Source organism: Gorilla gorilla, chromosome 12 (assembly GCF_029281585.2).
Source record: "Gorilla gorilla gorilla isolate KB3781 chromosome 12, NHGRI_mGorGor1-v2.1_pri, whole genome shotgun sequence".
Lineage (NCBI taxonomy): Eukaryota > Metazoa > Chordata > Mammalia > Primates > Hominidae > Gorilla > Gorilla gorilla.
In genome coordinates, this window is record NC_073236.2 from 59,355,998 (window position 1) to 59,375,865 (window position 19,868).

Sequence of the window (19,868 nt, forward strand, 5' to 3'; positions counted from 1 at the left end):
GAAGCCTTAAATCTTTCCATGAATATGGCTGCTCCAGGCTCTACATGATTACTGACATGTTCTGCCATATTTCCTTAAGCTGTGTAGTATCATTGTTATTAAAAATGTAAAATCAAAGCAACAAAGTGACGGAGCCAGGAGCCATCCAGCCTAGGGGGCTTGACAAGTAGTGAGCTTCATTAAGTCTGGCAAAGTTTAGCCAGTCTGATGGTCAATTAGGGTAATCAGTCAGGGCTATAATCTATCCAAAGCCACTTTAATAAGCCAAGGTGCCATCAAATGCACACTCCATTGGTAATGAAGGCACTCTTCATTGTTCAGGTTGGGGTGGGAGCAGGTAGGGGGAGGAGAGGCATATCTATAAAGCCTAGGGAAGACATTTAAAGAATAATCATAGTTCTTGCTTTATTTAGTTTTCCTTATAAGAGAAACATGAAATTCTCTGGTCATTATCTTGATGAAACCAACTGTCTTTCATGAAGCAAAATCATTTTAATTGGGATACTAGCATCTCTTTTTAATGGAACCAATTACCTCTATCAGGTCCTGTGCTTTTCCCTACCCATCTCATTCATTGTCCACCAAATTCACTCAGGTCTGCTGGATCAATTAAAAGTACAACTGTCATCATTAGCAACACTTAGAATGGAGCCAGATCAACAGCCAGATCAACATATGTGCCCTTAGATTTTTTTCTCTATGAGTGCTGATAGTCAGCATAAAAGTTAGGAACACGTCTCACTGATGGAATAGATAATTATAGTAGATTTGTTGCATGAATAACCTTATTCTTCTATCTCCTTCTATCCATACCATTGCCATGTAACTCTGTAGTGCCTGCCCTCTGTGACTCTGGGCCTGGCCACGTGTCATGTTTAGGGCCAATGGACGTTGGCCACCATGATGCATGTGGACATTTGAAAGGCTCATTCAACGTTAGGCAGGCTTGGTCTTGTTCTCTGCCATCCCCATGAGAAGCACGTGCCCAGGCTAGACTGCCTGTCCCAGGAAAAGGGTGACAAACCTATTGACCATGACTGAGTCACCTCAGTCATTAATGTCAAGACCATCCTAGATCCATTAAGAGCAACAGAACCCAGACACAGGAGAAGGCCGTGCTAAGATGACCACCTCAGACCAGTGAGCTACAAATGCTATTGCTGTATGCCCCTGAGGTACTGTTAACACTACACTGTTGTGACAATAGATAACTGATAAGATGACATACATAGAATAAGTTTTCATGGTCACCAAATCACCTTTTGGTGAAGTGGTAGAGACATCTTGAAAATAAATTTCTGATCAATTAGTGGACTAGTTTGGTGCCATTTCAATTCATTTCTTTGGCCAAATGCACTGAAATAACAGTAGTCTACTCCTCATGTTTCATTATATAGCCATGGGCTGTGTGTAAGAAAATCACAGCTGTAATTTATTATTTGTATAGATTAAACAAATGCTTTACTTAAAACGTTATAACAAAGAGACAAGTCATGGGGACTAGGACAGGGAAGGGTTGATCGGGGCTTTTCCTGAAGGACAGTAACAGGTACTTAGTTCCTTCTGTTGATTTCATTTTCTGCCCCAGCACGCACAGGTCAGTGTCAAATTCCTCCTTTACCTCCACGATATGCAAGAGCACTTGCCTTTATGAGAAGAGACAGTGACAAGCTGCCTCAGGGTCCCAGGGAGTGCTGGGATCATTGTGGATCTCCAGATGGCTTAATCCAGCAGGTACAGCACCTTGACATGGTGCTGTTAAAAATGTTAGCAGAAAATGGAGCCCACGGTTGCTGGGTGCAGTACAAGAAAGCAAAGGAGAGGCTAGTGGAAGGGAGAGTATATGCAAAAGACAGAAGTAACTGCAGCGGTGAGATGAGGAGAGGTGGCAAGAGCAGAAAAGCATTGGGGAATATTAATATTTCATAATAACAATATTCATTTAGTGCTTATTTTGTGCCAGATACTGCTCCAAAAAATTAGAATAACTTGTTAATTTCTCTCAAAAATCACTGGCTACTATTTTATTCCTTTTATAGGTGAGGAGACTGAGACAATAGAATTAAGTCACTTGTCTACATTCACAAAGCTAACAGACGGCAGTGGCAGGATTTGAACCAATATTGCTTGGCCCCAGACTACATGCTTTTAGATACTAACATACACAAGCTGTCATTTGTCTACTTTGTGCCAGCTTTGTGAACATTATTGACCAAAAGCAATGGTATATATGATGAGAGCAGCCAACATTCCAGGAACAAATGTGATTCCTGAACGAGTAAAGTATATATACAAGGGATTCTGAAAGCTCCCCTCTTCCCCACCCATGATATAGTAAGACCAAAAAGAATAAGAGCCCCTGTGGAGAGGATAAAAGAAGAGACCCCATGGCAGATGGACACCGTAAGACGGAATCAGTGATCCTACCAGAGGTAGAAGTGATGCTGAGTCCTAATGAATCCCTACTCTGGGAGTAGAAAGAGACCTGCTCGACACTCACTATGAGACTCTCACTTTCTGGGGATTTAGGGATCTGGAAAAAAAATGGAGAACTTGTGGTCTAAGATATGCCTTCTTCAACAATCTATTTGATGAATTATACTTGCTCTAATGTAACCATTTTCTTATAACTCTTAATGATCAAAATGTTTTAAAATAGTAAATTGTAAGATGCTAAATAAAGTGTGTTTCTTAGGACTCTAACTGGGTTCAAGCCAAGGGACAAGAAACTTCTCCCAGAAAGACTGGTATCCATTGTCCACGCTTTGATATGGTAATTATGGTTTATATGGAAATCCATAAGCCAGGTGGTGGCAGAGGTGAGCCTTACTATAGAGAAATCTTTGAAAGCTGCAAATGCAGCTTGGTACTGTGACAATCTAGCATTCTAATTTGCATTCTCTCTCTTAAGAGTATTAGGATCAAAACTTCTTCTTAAATATATCTTTTCCATAGTCTATAAACACAGGCATATCCAAAAGTGGAAGCCAGAATCCTCAGCAGCCAGGACCAGGGACATCTTGAACTTGGTATCAGCTAGCAAGTGCAGAAACTCATAAATACTGCCTTCATTAGCTCATGGGCCCTGTGATTTGTGTCTCTGATGAGCAGGGGCACATTTTTTCGACCCCTCCAGTAAACAGGCAATGTAATTCCTCTGTAAATTGACTACTAGAATGGTTTAAATGCCCTTGCCTACAAGCTGAAAGGCATAGTTAACACTTTTTACATAAGCTAGAAGACCAAAATTTAGCTATCAATCAACCAGGGCAGAAAGGAATGACTTGACAAAATCATTCGTTAAGTCTGACAGGAGTCAAGAACACAAGACGTTTTTCCAATGGTTTAAATGTATGTGTGACAAAGGAATATTAATTGCGTAAGACAAGACACTTAAAGGTATTAGCTCAGCACTACCAGTCTATTTTACCCAATTAAGGCTATTCATCAATGTAAATAACTGCCTTTTCTTCAGCAAACCCAAAGGAATGCAGTCAATAGATCATACCTGCTCTAGCAATTCTTATTTCGTGGGAGCGCAGAGTCATGAAAGAATAGACACAGTTTAACTCAGTAACTCAAAAAGAAAAACAAACTGTCTCAAAAATGACCAAAAGTTGTCTACCTATTGGGTGGGGTATGAGGAGTGTATGCTGTATATTGAGCCACATCTAATACTGCAAAAGTATTTTGTACAAAGTCTAAAAACCTGCAACCGTTTGATAAATATGAAACAGCTCCCTGCCAAAGACAATCCAAGAAAAAAATATCTCTCGCCAGTCAACTAGTTTTGCAGAAGCTCACACTTGCATAAGACTTTGAAGGCTGTGTGCCTCATTTTAATGTACTCAATGAAAAACACCTCTGCAATTCCTTTTACTGGAGAAATATTCATTCTTGAAAAACTAAAAAAGGTCTCTTATTTGCCTTTAATTGTGAAATTCAAAATTCCTTTCTAATCTCAAGAGAAATAATGGCTCTATAAAGAAAAATCTACACAAATGCCACAGTTTTATTCAGGATTTTTAAGCGTTATGCCAAAGAAATGAAATAAGAGTAAACGTACAAAAATATGATGGTACAGATACTAACGCAATTAGCTCAGAGGTGGCAGGAACCTTATTATAAGAGAAATAAGAAGTCCTCAGAAGGAAATTATGCTTTATGACTTACTTACTTTACTAAACTGTACTCAAGGGCCAGTGTTCAGTCATTTATTCCTTCCACTGGCATTTAAGTAGCTCTTGGTAGATGAAGCACTGTTTTTGGCCAGGGATACAGAAGAAAACAAGACAAGCCATCTCCTCTCACTTTCTGCTGAAAACTCCTCCACTGTCTCAACTCCTAACTACTAACAAAGCTACAGTGATCAACATGACCTCATACATGGTTGACTGGCCTCATAAATGGTGCTTACAGGTAAGCATGAGTTATTCCTGTCAAATGTATTGAAGGCTGGCCTAAACAACACTGTAAAAAAGTCTAATGTTTCTACATCTCTTTCACATCATATTGCACTTTTTTTTTCTTACTTAAAGATTCTCTTAAGATTTCTCCACCCTTCCAACAGAACAGGCATTCTTTCTATTGCCCAATGTCTAACTTAGCCCAGAAGAGTTGGCATTTCAAAAGGGTGAAATTTTAGGTGGCAAGGGTGAAGGTGGAAAAGACATTTCTAGCATAACTACCTTGCTCAGATCTCTGAACCCAGACCAAAAAGCAGGTCAACTCTTCTGCATATTTGGAAGGGTCTACTCAGTTTCTGGCTGCTTATTTTAATAATAATCCTGTGCATGTCCTGTTTTTATAGCTTGCAGAGAACTTTCCTAGACATTGTTTCATTTGACCTTCCTTACAATGTCATGGTGTGGGTGAAGGGTGCAGTTTGTAGGGTGAGCATCGTTATTTGTGTTGTTTAGATGAGGAAAGAGAGGATCCTCTGGTTGCATATAGAAAATGCCAGAGTCAGGTGTTTGGGTTCCAATAATAGTGCCATTTTACTTAAGATCTATGTGTTTATGGACCTGGCTGTTGAAGTTCACAAATCCTAACTGGACAAAGGTCACTTTTCTTTCAATTCTTCACTCCCACCCCTAGTCGATTACTTACTCCCAGCCTTATGTCCCATCCACCATTGCTTGCTCCAAAGGGAGATCTAAGATCAGATGCCTGGATGTTTTATTCTGAGTATCTAATATCTGCCATTGATTAACTGGTGGTGAATAGGCACAAGCTTCTTGAGCCCAGTGTGAAAGAGTCAAAAGCTGCATCAGTAACAGAATAACCTTACCCTAGCAAGGACATTTAGGAAGCTTGTAATATGCCCCAAAAATGATTTATTCCCCTCACAATTTAATTGGTAATTGGGAAAGACAATTACTGAATGGATGGATTTGATGGCAGGGTAAGAGCAGAAGCCTATAAAAAATGTGTGGTTAAAGAGCATGAAGCAAGATACAGAGACGAGCTCTCAAAAACTATTATTTCTTTCTAATGGGGTCCATCCTACACACCTGTTATGGTGTGGTAGGATTGGTACCAGGTAGAGTCACCTGGCCTGTACTTCCACATGTCATGCATTCCACATTACAGCAAAAGTCCTGTGGGTCTTAGAAGAACGTCTATTATAAATGTAAGCACCCGGGGAGGAACCCAGACAAAACTCACTACTTCTCACTCTAGGTATGAGCGAAACCTCAGTTCACTTGAGTGGGATGGGTAACTTGGGGGAATAAGATGCTGTTGAGTGAGGAAGGGAGAATGATGAGCACTTACTTCTTGGTGCAGATGTCACTGATAAATGTACCTCTGAAGTTTCTGGCCATTTGTGGTCAGTAAAGGGCTCAACACACTTTCTAAAACAGAAAACCATTTACCACACTCCCCTGTTATACTCCAGTTATGGATAACGGTGTACCTCCGAGCTACCTTCCCTCTCCAGAGTTCTGCTGCCGTATGCAATACTTTTCACTTCCTGTCTTTAACTATTGCACAGCCTTGCATTTCCAACAGCTGCTGAATTTTTCCCTAGAGGTACTTCATTTCAGATAGAAGCCCAATGATTACTCCACATTCCCAACTTTGTAGAAATCCTATAAAATGACTGGTGCTGTCGCTATTTAAGAGAAACGTAGTTGGATTCAAGGTCCTTTAGCTTTTCAGGGAATTCAGGTGCTTACACCATATTTGTCTTATCTCAAGCTAGGTTTACTTTTAGAGCAGGGATTGGCAGACTCTTCCCTGTAAAGGGCCAGGTAACATAGATTTTGTCCTCTGTGAGCCAGTTAGTCTCTGTCATGACTACGCAAGTCTGCAGTTGTAGCACAAAAGCAGTCAATACAACATTACATAATCAAACAGACGGCTAAGTTTGGGACAGAGATAGTAATTGGCTGATGCCTGTTCTAGATGGTTTCATCAGTGGATTTTAGTCTTATATGCCTCTCACTCTATACATAAGTTTCTACTGCAATCTCTGGCTATTTCAAGCTCCATTTACCCACTGCTTACTTATAACCAAGCATCTGCTGTGTCCAGAAGCTACCTCCTTAAGAAGAGAACTGAGGAGGCTAACTGTGGCCTCTAAGAGCCCCCAAGTGATCAGTGTGACTGGTATTTGACCAAATGACTTTTGTTATTTCTTTGCCTCATACTCTGCTAGAAAGCAAAGGTTATTCTAGTGGTCCCTAAGAAATTCCTTTTCTAATATAAGCTTTGAGGCAAGGAAGGAAGAGGAAAGTTACATGGAAGAGTAGAAGTTGTATCTAGTTGGGTTGGCTGGCCTGCTTAATGTAGGTGTTCTGACCTGGACTGGATCCCAAATCATGAATTTCCTGCTGATTTGGCAACAGTATCAAGGGTACTTCCACAGACCGCCCAAACACATAGAGAATGCACCCGGAGCAGCAGGCAAGCTGGTTGCTATGGCAACTTGTGACACAATGCCTACTTGATCAGTCACAACTTATCCCTTTTCTTTTCTTTTTCTTTTTTTGAGATGGAGTCTCGCTCTGTCGCCCAGGCTGGAGTGCAGTGGCCCAATCTTGGCTCACTGCAAGCTCCGCCTCCTGGGTTCACGCCATTCTCCTGCCTCAGCCTCCCGAGTAGCTGGGACTACAGGCGCCCGCCACCACACCCGGCTAATTTTTTGTATTTTTTAGTAGAGACAGGGTTTCACCGCGTTAGCCACGATGGTCGCGATCCCCTGACCTCATGATCCGCCTGCCTCGGCCTCCCAAAGTGCTGGGATTACAGGCGTGAGCCACCACGCCCAGCCATCCCCTTTCAACTAGTTAATTTGGTATCTATAGATACAGCCTCAGGGCCACATTGATCTAAGCTTTTGTATTTCAAAGCAGGGGCTGAAGGAAGTCTGCTCAGAGTCCATTAGTGCTGACTTCTCCCTGCCCCTTGGAACTCAGCATCCTCCCGCTCCCATTTTTCTGGTTTCCCAGCCTTGCTCAAAGGTGCATTTTTTTTTTTTCGAGAAGGAGTTTTGCTCTTGTCGCCCAGGCTGGAGTGCAGTGGCGCGATCTCGACTCACTGTAACCTCCGCCTCCCGGGTTCAAGCGATTCTCCTGGGAACACAGGCGCAAGCCACCATGCCCACCTAACTTTGTATTTTTAGTAGAGATGGGGTTTCACCCTGTTGGCCAAGATGTTCTCGATCTCCTGACCTTGTGATCCACCCGCCTTGGCCTCCCAAAATGCTGGCATTACAGGAGTGAGCCACTGCGCGTGGCCCAAAGGTGCTTTTTTAGCTTTACAGTCACTCCCTTTAGATAGTTGCAAATCATACTGCAGCTACTACTTAAAGCAGCCTGATCCTTGTTGAAATTGAAGGAATCAAATAAAAATCCAGAAGTCCTGCCCTTAACAGTTAAACAGGATTGATGCATTTGTGAAAAACTAAGAAATTATGGAAGGAAAGAAGATGGGTCTGGGACTGATTAATCACCCAAACTTCTGACATTTATGGTTGGATCAAAGAGAAAAATCCACTCTTATCCTCAAACTCCTCAGGACAAATGGTTCTCCTTTAATCCTGGAATGCTCGGGCACAATCCATTCCACCATTTCTCAATGAATACACCAGGCAAGTCTGCTAGTCTCCTGATATGCATTTAATCAGATATTCCCCCAGCTAAAATGAAAGTCCTTAACTTTTTTCCCTTACGATTAATTAGAATAATAATTATCAAAATCCCATTCACAGTTCAGTTTCTGGCATGGAGCTGGACACAGATATGAATGGCATAAGGAAGAAAGAAATGGTGATTATATTAAACACGAAGCCTATTATTATAATTATTATAGAGAAACTCAGGTCTCTTTAATAATTGATATTTACCTTATGCTCTTCCCATTAAAGAATTTTAATAAAAGCCATAAACTAAGAGCAAAGTGTACCAACTTTAACAACCACAGTCATTAAAAGGACAGGCTTCAGAGTCAGCCCACTAGGGTTTTCTAACTTATGAGTTGTATATCAGCAAGAAATTTAATCTTATTATTGGAATTTCAATACTCTACTCGGAAAAAAAATCTTTTTGATAGTAATATCTCTCTGAAGAATTGCAGCGATCGTCAATAAAGAATCAAGTAAAGAATGGACACTAAAAAACTGTCAGTCTTAGTGGACAGCTTTATTTTTCTGACCTTCATACATAACCAGATACAAACAGGAGTAATAGATCAGATGATCAAGATAGCTGATTATTTCAGTTGACTCAATGACCAGAGACATGCCCAGTTCCTAAGCCTAACCATTCTTAGCACTCATAGCTACGATAAGGCAAGGCAATTGTTGGTGAAGCCATGGCTTTGAATGCAATAATGCTTAATATTTGTAGGTCTCTGGAACTCTAAGTAGAGCTCTTTACTGAATTTTTTATCTGGGGCTTACACATAGGAAGAGAAATCAGTTTTGCAGCAAAAAATCAACATCAATGGTTGATAACTACAAAATCACTGATCTTAACTCAATTTTCTAACAAGTAAAATTACCCAATAATTGTACCAACTGCTGTAGTGAAGGAATTAGCTCCCATCTTTAAAGCTGAGGTAAACAAAAGGCATCTTAATATTCCTGAAGAAAGACCTCTTGCCCTGGGAAGACCCATAGTGTCCCTTCCACCCCTAAGAACCTAGGAACCCATGATTTCTGAATCAATAGCTCCTTTTCAAAGATAGTTGACAAATAAGTCCACAAAACAGTACTATTTTTCCTGTTTCTCCTTTCCCCAACTCCTACCCATCTCCTCATTTTGGGGGTAACTGAAAATCATTAGACACATGTAACCACATACTTACTAGTCTGCTTTTAAAATAAGTGTTTAAAGAGATTATAACCTTCTTCAAGTTAAGAAGATATGTGATATTTCCCCCCTCATTGGGGGACATTCTTTGTTGAGAGAATTACATATATTACTATTTTTTTCTCTATATAATGGGAAAATCAACAAATCCAGGAGCTGTGCTTTTTTGAAAAAAATAATAAAATCGACTGCTAGCTAGACTAAAAAAGAACAAAGGAGAGAAAATCAAATAGACACATAAAAAACAATAAAGGGGATATCACCACTGACCCCACAGAAATGTAAACAACCATCAGAAAATACTATAAACACCTATGCAAATAAACTAGAAAATCTAAAAGAAATGGATAAATTCCTGGACACATACACCCTCATTTTGTGAGGCCAGCACCATCCTGATACCAAAACCTAGCAGGATAACAACACAAAAAGAAAATTTCAGTCCAATATCCCTGATGAATATCGATGCAAAAATCCTCAATAAAATACTGGCAAACCAAACACAGTAGCACATTAAAAAGTTTATCCACTACCACCAAGTCAGCCTCATCTGCAGGTTGCAAGGCTGGTTCAACATACACAAATCAATAAATCTAATTCATCACATAAACAGAACTAAAGACAAACATCACATGAGTACCTCAATAGATGCAGAAAATATCTTCGACAAAATTCAACATCCCTTCATGTTAAAAACTCTCAATAAACTAGGTATTGATGGAACATACCTCAAAATAATAACAGCCATTTATGACAAACCCACAGCCAATATCATACTAAATGGGAATTTTCCATACTCTAGTATGACAAAAATGCCTGTTCTGGGCACAGTTTCTTGAAAAGTGGCACCATATGTGCATCAGTAAACATTATGTGTAGAGTAAATTAAACCCAGCCTTATAATTAGGCAGTAAGGCAATTACTGTAGACCTGAAAGAGTAAATCAGCAGTATTAAAGTGTTCTCCATTTTCTCTAAAGTACTTCAGAATGCCATAAAAAGCCCACGTCACTGTGATAAATATCAAGAAGAAATGCATTTTGAGCAAGACAACCTAAAAGACAACCACAATTCAAATAGGTCTTCGAATCTGGAGTCCAAGGTGTCATCTCATAAAATTTAAAAGCCAGTCCTTTTGTCACTACTGTGAAAGGAAAAAGAAAGCCATCGGAGATTGAGACTTTGTGGGGGAACTTTCTCCTACAGCACGTGCAATAAAGATTTTGATAGATAGAGGCTCTGGAGCACAGCCAGGACTAACAAGAGGTTCATCCATGATGAGGAAAACAGCAACATTGTAAATACAGACAGAATCAGTATTGCTGATTTTCCTTTTGCTTCCAGCTTCAGCATGACTCAACACTGCACTATCTTATTTATGATGATCCTATCTTTATTTACAACATTGATGTTTTGTTCATCATGGATTTCTGCATTATTTTTGATTTTTTAAAATGATGCACACAATATTATTTATTGTGATTACTGAGCTTTTTGGTAGCCCCTAAAATCTTGCACCTGAGGCTATGCCTCACTTGCCTTACCCTTGTCCTGGCCCTGCTCCAGAAAGTACAGATCTTTCCAAGCCCTACAATAAAAAGCAGTGAACAATCAGACCATTCACTTCTAACCTATGCCCAGAGGAGAGGAGCCTTGTGAAATAATAAGAAATATATAAATATATAGAATTATATAAATATATAATTTACATTAAACATAATTTATATATTATAAATTATACAAATATATAATATAGAAATATATAAATTTGCCATTGCCCCTGGTTCCTGAACCCCTCGTTCAGACCTCTGCCCTGGTTCCTAAAACCCTTGTAGATAAGGGGTACTAGGAGAATCTTTTGTCTAATATTTGATGTTTAACCCCCGGTAACTGACACAGAACTCTTAAAATCTTTGTAATTTCCTAGGTGGTAACATTGGAAACAGCTTCTAAAGCCACTGAAATTTCTTGGGTGACAGCATCTTTTATTCTAATGAGGCAATTTTTGATGGGCTCCTGGATAGCCCCAGGATCCAGGCTGTCTGCAAGGGAAACCAACCATGTGATTAGAAGGTGAGAACTTTTAGCCCCACCTACCCCAACCTCCAGAGAGGTGAGAAAAGCTGAAGGTTGAGTTAATTGCCAATGGCCAATGACCTAATCAATCATGCCTATGAATGCATAAAAACTCAAAAGGACAGAGTTTGGAAATCTATTGGTTGCTGAAAAAATGGAAGTACAGGGAAGGTGGTGCACCCAGAGAGGGCATGGAAGCTCTGAGCCCCTTCCCACATACCTCATCCTATGCATCTCTTCCATTTGACTGCTCACCTGTATATTCTTTATAATAAATAGGTAAAAGTATGCAGTTTCCCTGAGTTCTGTGGGCCACTCTAGCAAATTAATTGGACCTGAGGGAGGGATAATGGGAATCCCCCAATGTATAGCTGGTCAGTCAGAAATATAGGTGACAACCTACTACTTTCAACTGGCATCTGAAGTAGAAGCAGTCTTGTGAAAATGAGCCCTTAGTCTATGAAATCTGAAGTTATCTCCAGGTAGACAGTGTTAGAATTGAATTATAGGACAGACAGCTGGTGTCAAAGAACTGGTCAGTGAGGGAAAATCATACCGCATACGTTTTGGTGACTAGAGGTAATGTGTGCTATGGAGAGTGTGTGGCAAAACACTGTTTTTTTTTTTCTATCTCTTACAAGCCTCAAACATGGATTTTCTGCCCCTGAAAACAGGTATTGTCTCTGTGAAGTGGAAAGGTCTAATAGAGGCCAAGGAGATTGGAGAAGAGTTGGAAGGCCTCACAAATCCTCAGATATACCACCTGAGGGACTGGGATAAGGTCTGAAAGTTCCATCTATCAGAAACAAAGACAGTGGAATTCAAACATGGGAGAATATCAGAAATAAGTAGGAAGCTTGTTATGACAGAGATTTTAAGGTGCCACCAGAGGTACATGAAGTCAGAATCTCCCAAAATGGAGTCAAATATCTCCATTTTAGCTGCTCTTGAGCTAAGTCTTCTCAAGCCAACTGAGTAACAGGAAACTACTGGATTAGGGTATCCTCATTAATCATGGAAATTATCCTCAAATTATAAGTAGACTTTTTAGACTAGCATTTTTAGCCCTTGAGACAATGGAACCAGAGACATGTGAGTTTAGAATGGAGGCAAGTTGATGATTGGGATATTTCCTGGGTGCGGTGACTACAGACAGGGGATTCTTCACTCTTTCAGCACCTGTGTGGTGCAGGCTTACTTTATTTTGGGCACTAGGATATTACCTGAAGAAACAAAGACTAGAAAGACATGAGCACTGGCAAAAACAAATAAACAACTAAACCCACTGCAAAATGTGTCATGATAGAGATATTTTTAAATGCTCTGGGAGTCTACTGGATAAATCCTGTTTACAGGAATTGGATAAAGTTGTGATGATAAGGTGACATTTAAGCTAAGCCTGGTAGGAAAAGATGTGAGTTTTCTTGGAAGAAAACAAAAAGGGTGGTGGGAGTATTCCAGGCAGAAGCAACACAAGTGCAAAGGCAGAAGGATCTGGAAACACTGACTTATGATACTGTTGGAGCAATCATAACTGGGGTCTAGGAGCTACCAGGAGGCTGGGGTCTAGGATACTGGTTATGAGGTTGTGGCCATGGCCATCTTTTGTGTGTGTGAAAAGCAGTGAATTAGAGCCAATGGCAGTGGAGAGGAGCAATGGACTCAAAATGCATTTAGGAGGTGGTATCAATTGGATTGAATGACTGACGGAGATTTAAGGAATAACAAAAGGAGGAGTTGCATGGGACTGTCACTGTCTTGAAAAGTGGATCACAGTGGGAAACACATAATTGTGTAGAGCCATGGTGGGGTGAAGGTTTGGTTTTAAGATAATCTGGAAATTTCATTCAGCTCAAAAAGAGGACAAAGATGAGTTAAGGGCATGTAATGTAAATAGAGGGTTGTTAAAACTAACATAATCTTCTTCACAATTTTCCACCCAAGCAAAGAGCAATGTTGAACTCCGTCAGCCATCAGCAGCGGCATCCATGGGAATCACTAAGGCACAATATGAGGACATCCTGGAGCAAACAGGCTCCCACCAGGACTGGTGGCGACAGTAGGCATGGCAGAGCCTGCAGGAAGATGACTCACTTTCTGAATTTCAGATTTGTCCAGCCCCCTCGGGAAATGGGGAGATAAAGAAATATCAGCAGTCCTGATGGAAATTTCCCCTGGGAAAGATGATGCCAGAAGCCATTTCAGGTAATAAAAGGTAACCTCAGCAAGGAGGGGTCAAATGGAACAGATATATTTGGCTACAAGCTGACTGCAAAGATCCACTGAGTACATTCAGTCAGAATCAAGGTGATTAGCTGTTATCATCAGCTCTAGAAACACCTCAATTCAGGCCATAATGGTAGATGCACCACACACTCTAAAATTATCTCGTTTTCAGTGACAGTTTTGGATAAGAATCCCAGTCTAAACATAGCCTCCAACAACAAATATGGGCCAACCTCACTTAACCAGGATGGGTGTAGTAAAATGAATGTTCTGGTAAACTGAAAGGGCATTCTATGAAACAATCTTTGTTATTTCAGTCACCATGGTTGAAAATATTCTAAGTTTCCCTGCTTAGGAATTTCATGCTGAAAAATGTGATGGCATTTTTGTTTCATAATCCTACAGTGGATCTTCCAGTCTCAGGATCAGGATTCTTAATGGTATCATTCTCTTTGCTAAAAATAGAAGAAGGTGTTGGGAATTGAACCAAACACAGACATTATCTGGAAGGTGTTTTGGGGCTCAGTCATTGCTATTTACTCCTTCCCTTCCCACTTTTCCTTGATTTCTAGGGCCTAGAGAAATTAGCAGAAAAGAATAAATCAGTAGTTGAAGCTTCCACTTCATTGAGAGTTTTCATGTTCATACTTACGTTATAGATCCCTCTGCTCAGTATAGTGTACCATTTGATGAAACAATGTTGATCAAGCTACTAGACTCTTTGCTCCTTTGTGTGATCTAGACTTGCTAGTGTCAAGCCAATGTGTGAACAATCAACCATATGTTGGCTTATAGAAATAAATTGAACCACTTTGTGAATTGAACAGTACCTTGACAAGAGAATAGTTAGCCCAAGATGATATTTCAAGAACCGTTTCCAACTGATGAAATAATGTACTTTGGACTTGGCCTAATGACTATTTTCCAGGTGATAAGTAAATGGTGCTCTGACATTTAGGGTTGTTTTATCAGGATTTTCCTAAGGTAGAGGTAGCATGACTGTACTACCCATCATCAAGGGATACATCCAAAGGATGGCCTTTCACGGTATTGAGGTCAGGAGTTTGAGACCAGCCTGGACAACAGGGTGAAACTCTGTCTCTGCTAAAAAATATATTAAAAAAAAAAAATTAGCCAGGCGTGGTGGCAATGCTTGTAATCCCAGCTACTTGGGATCCTGAGGCAAGAGGATCACTTTAGCCCGGGAGGTGAAGGTTGCAGTGAGTTGAGATCGCACCATTGCACTCCAACCTACTACCTACTCTGCTCTGCTCCTCCTGGTATTTTTGATTCTAATTTTGGTGTTTCTGATTCCATTTCTTTCTTTCTTTTTTTTGAGACAGAGTCTTGCTGTGTTACCCAGGCTGCAGTGCAGGGGTGTGATCTCAACTCACTGCAACCTCCACCTCCCGAGCTCAAGCAATCCTCCTGCCTCAGCCTCCCAAGTGGCTGGGATTACAGGCACGTGCCACCATGCTGGGCGAATTTTTTTTTTTTTTTTTTTGTATTTTTAGCAGAGACGGAGTTTCACCATGTTGGTCAGGCTGGTCTTGAACTCCTGACTTCAAGTGATCCTCCTGTCTCGACCTCCCAAAGTGTTAGGATTACAGGCATGAGCCACCACGCCCAGCCTCTGATCCCATTCCTATTTAGCTGTCTCTGGGTTCATGTTTCTTGTATTTCAAATCCCATTTGCTGCATGATCATTTTCTGATCTCCATGTTTCCACAGCAGCTTGACAATCTGACCTAGACTCCAAACTCCAGGGATTATTAGCTGTTATGTAGGGTTTCAGTTTACAGAACACAAACCTTAACACTTGGAGGAACTCAATATTCTGTAATATATTTTGTTGCTATGTAGATAGCCTCATATCCTTATGAAGAAAAACAGATTCAAATCCAGAAATAAATGATTTAAAAATTTTTTTATAATGAACTTAAAAATAATTGGCCCTATCATGAGCAGATGTGAGAAAAAGAATAGAATGCCTTAACATTCTCTTTTTTCTGTAATTGTTCTGGAAAGTCTATAATTCATGTTTTGAGAGGCCAGATACCTAAACAAAACTGCACTTTTTAAAAAGAGAATCCAATGAACCATAACACCTGGAGACCCAAGAGATGATATATCACAAACAAGAACCATGTTTTTGACATTTACTATAGTTGTGTTTTTTTTTCTTTTCACAGTGCGTTCGTGCCACCAATTCCAAATCTTAGAGTTGTAGAGGTGCTGCTCAAAACCCCAAAGCACTTCTATGTATTTATGTGAACCTTCCTTCCTCCCCACATGTATTTCCCAGAGTGCATTAGTATATGGTTGACCCACATGCTTATGCTGGTTCTACGGAGAGGCAGGATAGAGTAAAATTTATGAGTACAAGACCCTACAGCCAGATTGCCTGGCTGCAGCTTCCATACGTCCACACCCTATATGGCCATGGGTGCTGTACTGGTCTGTTCTCACGCTTCTAATAAAAACATACCTGAGACTGGATAATTTATAAAGGAAATAGGCTTAATTGATTCACAACTCCACAAGGTTGGGGAGGCCGCACAACCCTGGAGGAAGGTGGAGAAAGAGCAAAGTCACATCATACACGGCGGCAGGCAAGAGAGCGTGTGCAGGGGAATTCCCCTTTATAAAACCATCAGGTCTTGTGAGACTTATTCACTATCACAAGAATGGCACGGGAAAGACCTGCCCCCATGATTCAATTACTTCCTTCCAGGTCCCTCCCATGACATATGGGAATTATGGGAGCTACAATTCAAGATGAATGGGTAGGGAAACAGCCAAACCATATCAGGTACAGTACTTGGCTTCACATCCTCATCTGTAAAATGAGCATGGTGACAATCTTTTAGAGCTAGTGTGTGGATTAAATGTGGTCAATACGTGGAGATAACTTAGAACAGTTCCAGGCACCTTGCAAGGACTTAATACAAGTGGGTTATAAATTAGTTTACATTTTATGGACAGTGATTTTACAAGCTCTCCATGGTAACTGTTCACCTTCAGCCAGAGTTTGTACATAAGGAATTGGGTCAAAAAGGAGACAGCTACGGAATTTTTTAGTTGTAATTGTTTTTTATTAATCTTGGAAGATTTTTCTGTAGTACTACTTGGAAACACAATATTAGTGAATCAGCCTTTAAACATTCCATCCAATAACATGTTTTGCTTATTGATTTTTAATGCTTTGTTATATTACTATTCTAAGTACTCACCCTAATGTAAAAGCATTCTATATATAAATTTTCATTGTTAAAAATGTTTTGATTGTAATAATAGAATTGAGACCTTTGTCAGGTTGACACTCACTAAATCTCATTGCTGGACTCATTGTGGTGGCTAGTAAGGGTGAAGGAATAAGAATTAGGCCTTTGATTTGTTTGGGGAGTGAAAGAGTTGCTAAGTTTAGCAACATTGTAATGTCATAGATATTATTTATTAGCTTCTCAGAGAGAAATGTTTGGGTGCTGATTTATCAACTTGGAAAATCAGGGACTAATAAAAGTACAAAAATAATATTCAGAATCAACTAGCATCCCTGTAACTGTAGGAAAAATTAAGAGATCATACCTAGAATAGTTCACAGGGGGCACAGAGCAAAAGGGAATAGGGGTATAGTTGGCAGACACTGACTGAGTCTTCTCTGGGGGATGGACAGACCATGTGGGCCAGTAGGCACCCAGAAGGGGTATCAGCCAAGAGCTATTGTTTCCACACTGGGCTGATTCCAGAATCACAGCAGTGACAATAGCTCAGACACAGGGCCTGCTGTGCCCACAGCTTTAAAATGAGAACACAATGCTTAAAGCTGGCAGTTATCATCCCCTAAATCCATTTTTGATTCTAAACAAAATACTCCTTAGGAGGATTCTGCTCTACCACTGCCCCCTGTCATGGGTTTGACTGGCAACATGGATTCATGTTAATCAGTTTTAAATGATACCTTTGGGTCTCTATAATCTTTTTCACCATTTATAATGCCCCAGTTCCTTGGGATATGTTGCCTCAAGAGAGGAGTTCTACTTACCTGAAAATTCCACTTAAACCAAAATCCTTTATATTCAATTAATCTTGATTTCTTTGAGTATCTGCAAGTCTAATTCCACTTTCTTTCATTAGGAAAGTCCAAGATAATGATCATGATTGACTTTGTTTCTTTTCAATTTGGTGGCTAAAACTTTTCAAGCCTCCAGGGTCACCCTTCTGAAAAGCACTGCCCAAACTTAGCACTATGAGGAGGAGGCAGGAGACTGAAAGAGCGAGACATGATGGATGTCACTAGAAATATTTTTTATAAACTAAAATATTTGATTTCACCTTTTTCCCCTATGAGATTTGATCTCTCTAAATATTATACAAAGGAATACATGTGTACAGGGAAGTGGACATGATCACTGAGGGTTCTCTTTTAGAATCTGCTCTAGCATACATTTATCTGTAATTGAAAGAATAGAAAGTATCTCAGCAGTATATATTTGTTTGAGCCATTAGCATTCTCTGAGCCACTATTGTGGAGGGGCTATCAGAGACCCAGGTAACATCTTGTTAATCTAATTACTAGTTACCCAAATCTAAGCTTATGACCTACCTGGGCCAAACAAATTAGTCATTGCATGTTCCATCTGCCCAAGTGCTAGGTAGCTTCAATTTAGATCAGAGAAGCTTTTGTGCCACTACAGGTGTACATGGGGAGGCAAAGAGATGAGAAGAAAGACAAAAATATCTCAACATATGGGCAGGGATGAAACTGACAGATGGGGACCATCGTCATTTTAGAAAGGCAGATTGGAGAAGAGAAAGACGTTTCAACCAAATTCATGGATACAGTGTGAAATTATGCCATAACTGTTGGATCTTAATACCATGAAACATTTCTCCTTTTACCCTTATTCCTCTCTATTTTGAAGAAAGGTAAGGAAAGAAATAACATACATGGAATAACTTCAGGGAAGGACACACTCCTTCCACTGCCATCTTACAGGAAGCTCTCCAAGGAGCTTGTCACCTAAGCATTTAAAATTCCACCATAATTTTTCACCTTCAAATTTTACCACTGTCCTCTGCTAAAAAGAGTCAACCCTTTCCAGGAATTGTAACATAAGAGTAAAAATTACTTTTTCATTCATTTCTAGTAATAATAATAATAATAATAATCCTGCCATGATTGGTCCATGATTGAAAAGAGCTGAGGGGGCTTGTTCTTGAATGTAAAACAATGTAATCACTACTGAGACCAAGGGATCAGGAAGATGGGAAGACCCAGTTCATGAATTTTAGCTGGTTGACAATCTAGCCAAAGGCAAGACCTGGAGATGTCCTCCCACTGCTTTTAAAAATCTGTGATTATCAGTCATTGGGACCTCTGACATAGGAATGAGAATATCCCTTAGACTCACACAATCTTATACAGCTTAAAAAAAAAAAGAGTTTACAGATCTAGTTTGGCTCCTTGTTTTTGTAAGACCAAGAGATAAAGGATCCACAATCACACTGCCAGTTTAGCGGCAGAGCTAACACTAAAACCAAGGGCTCTGATATCTGATTCAGTGTTTTCAACTAACCTCCATCCCAATTCCTGCCACCCATATCATTTCATATCAAATGGGGATATGTAGAGATGATCTAACAGAGAAAAGAGATAGAGACCTGGCCATATATTCATTTGCTGTTAGTTACTAATACCTAAAAGGACAATGTTGTATTCTGCCTTATTTCAAAGTAAAGTAAAAGGGAATGTTTCCCCCAAAAGGTTTGTTAGCTGGGGAGCTAGAATATTCATATTCCAGAAATAATTGTGATATCTTCTGAAGGACACCAGATCAAGTGTGTCTACACCTTCAGGTGATGTCTTGATAAAAGCCAAGAAGCTCCCCAGCAGTCATCAGAAGTGGTGGGTTCCCCTCATTCAAATCATTTTCAAGTTGCTGCTTGGCCATTCTTACCCAGGCCTCTTGCTAATTTTGTTTGTACTTAACACACTGCAGGAGCAAATGCTGGATGTGGCCATGCTAACCCAATTGTTTCAGCTGCAGAAAATACAGCAGGTGCTGCCATGGCAGTGGTTGGTTTTAGCTGGCTGTCACAATCAACAATTAGTGAATGAGATGGACATAGCCAAAGCTACAGCAGGAGACAGGATTCTGCCCTCCTGGGCAGAAATCAAGAAGAGGGGGTTTTATTATAACTCAGTGGGTGATAGAATCTCTTTCAGAGAAATAATACTACCAAAGAA

At 40.1% G+C, this 19,868-nt stretch overlaps 1 protein-coding gene across 9 annotated transcripts in view; it reads right to left on the reverse strand.

Annotated features, from left to right (window-relative positions):
* CTNNA2 (catenin alpha 2) overlaps positions 1-19,868 on the reverse strand; it is a 1,198,185-nt gene that overhangs the window by 240,436 nt on the left and 937,881 nt on the right. The gene's annotated exons all lie outside the window — the stretch shown is intronic.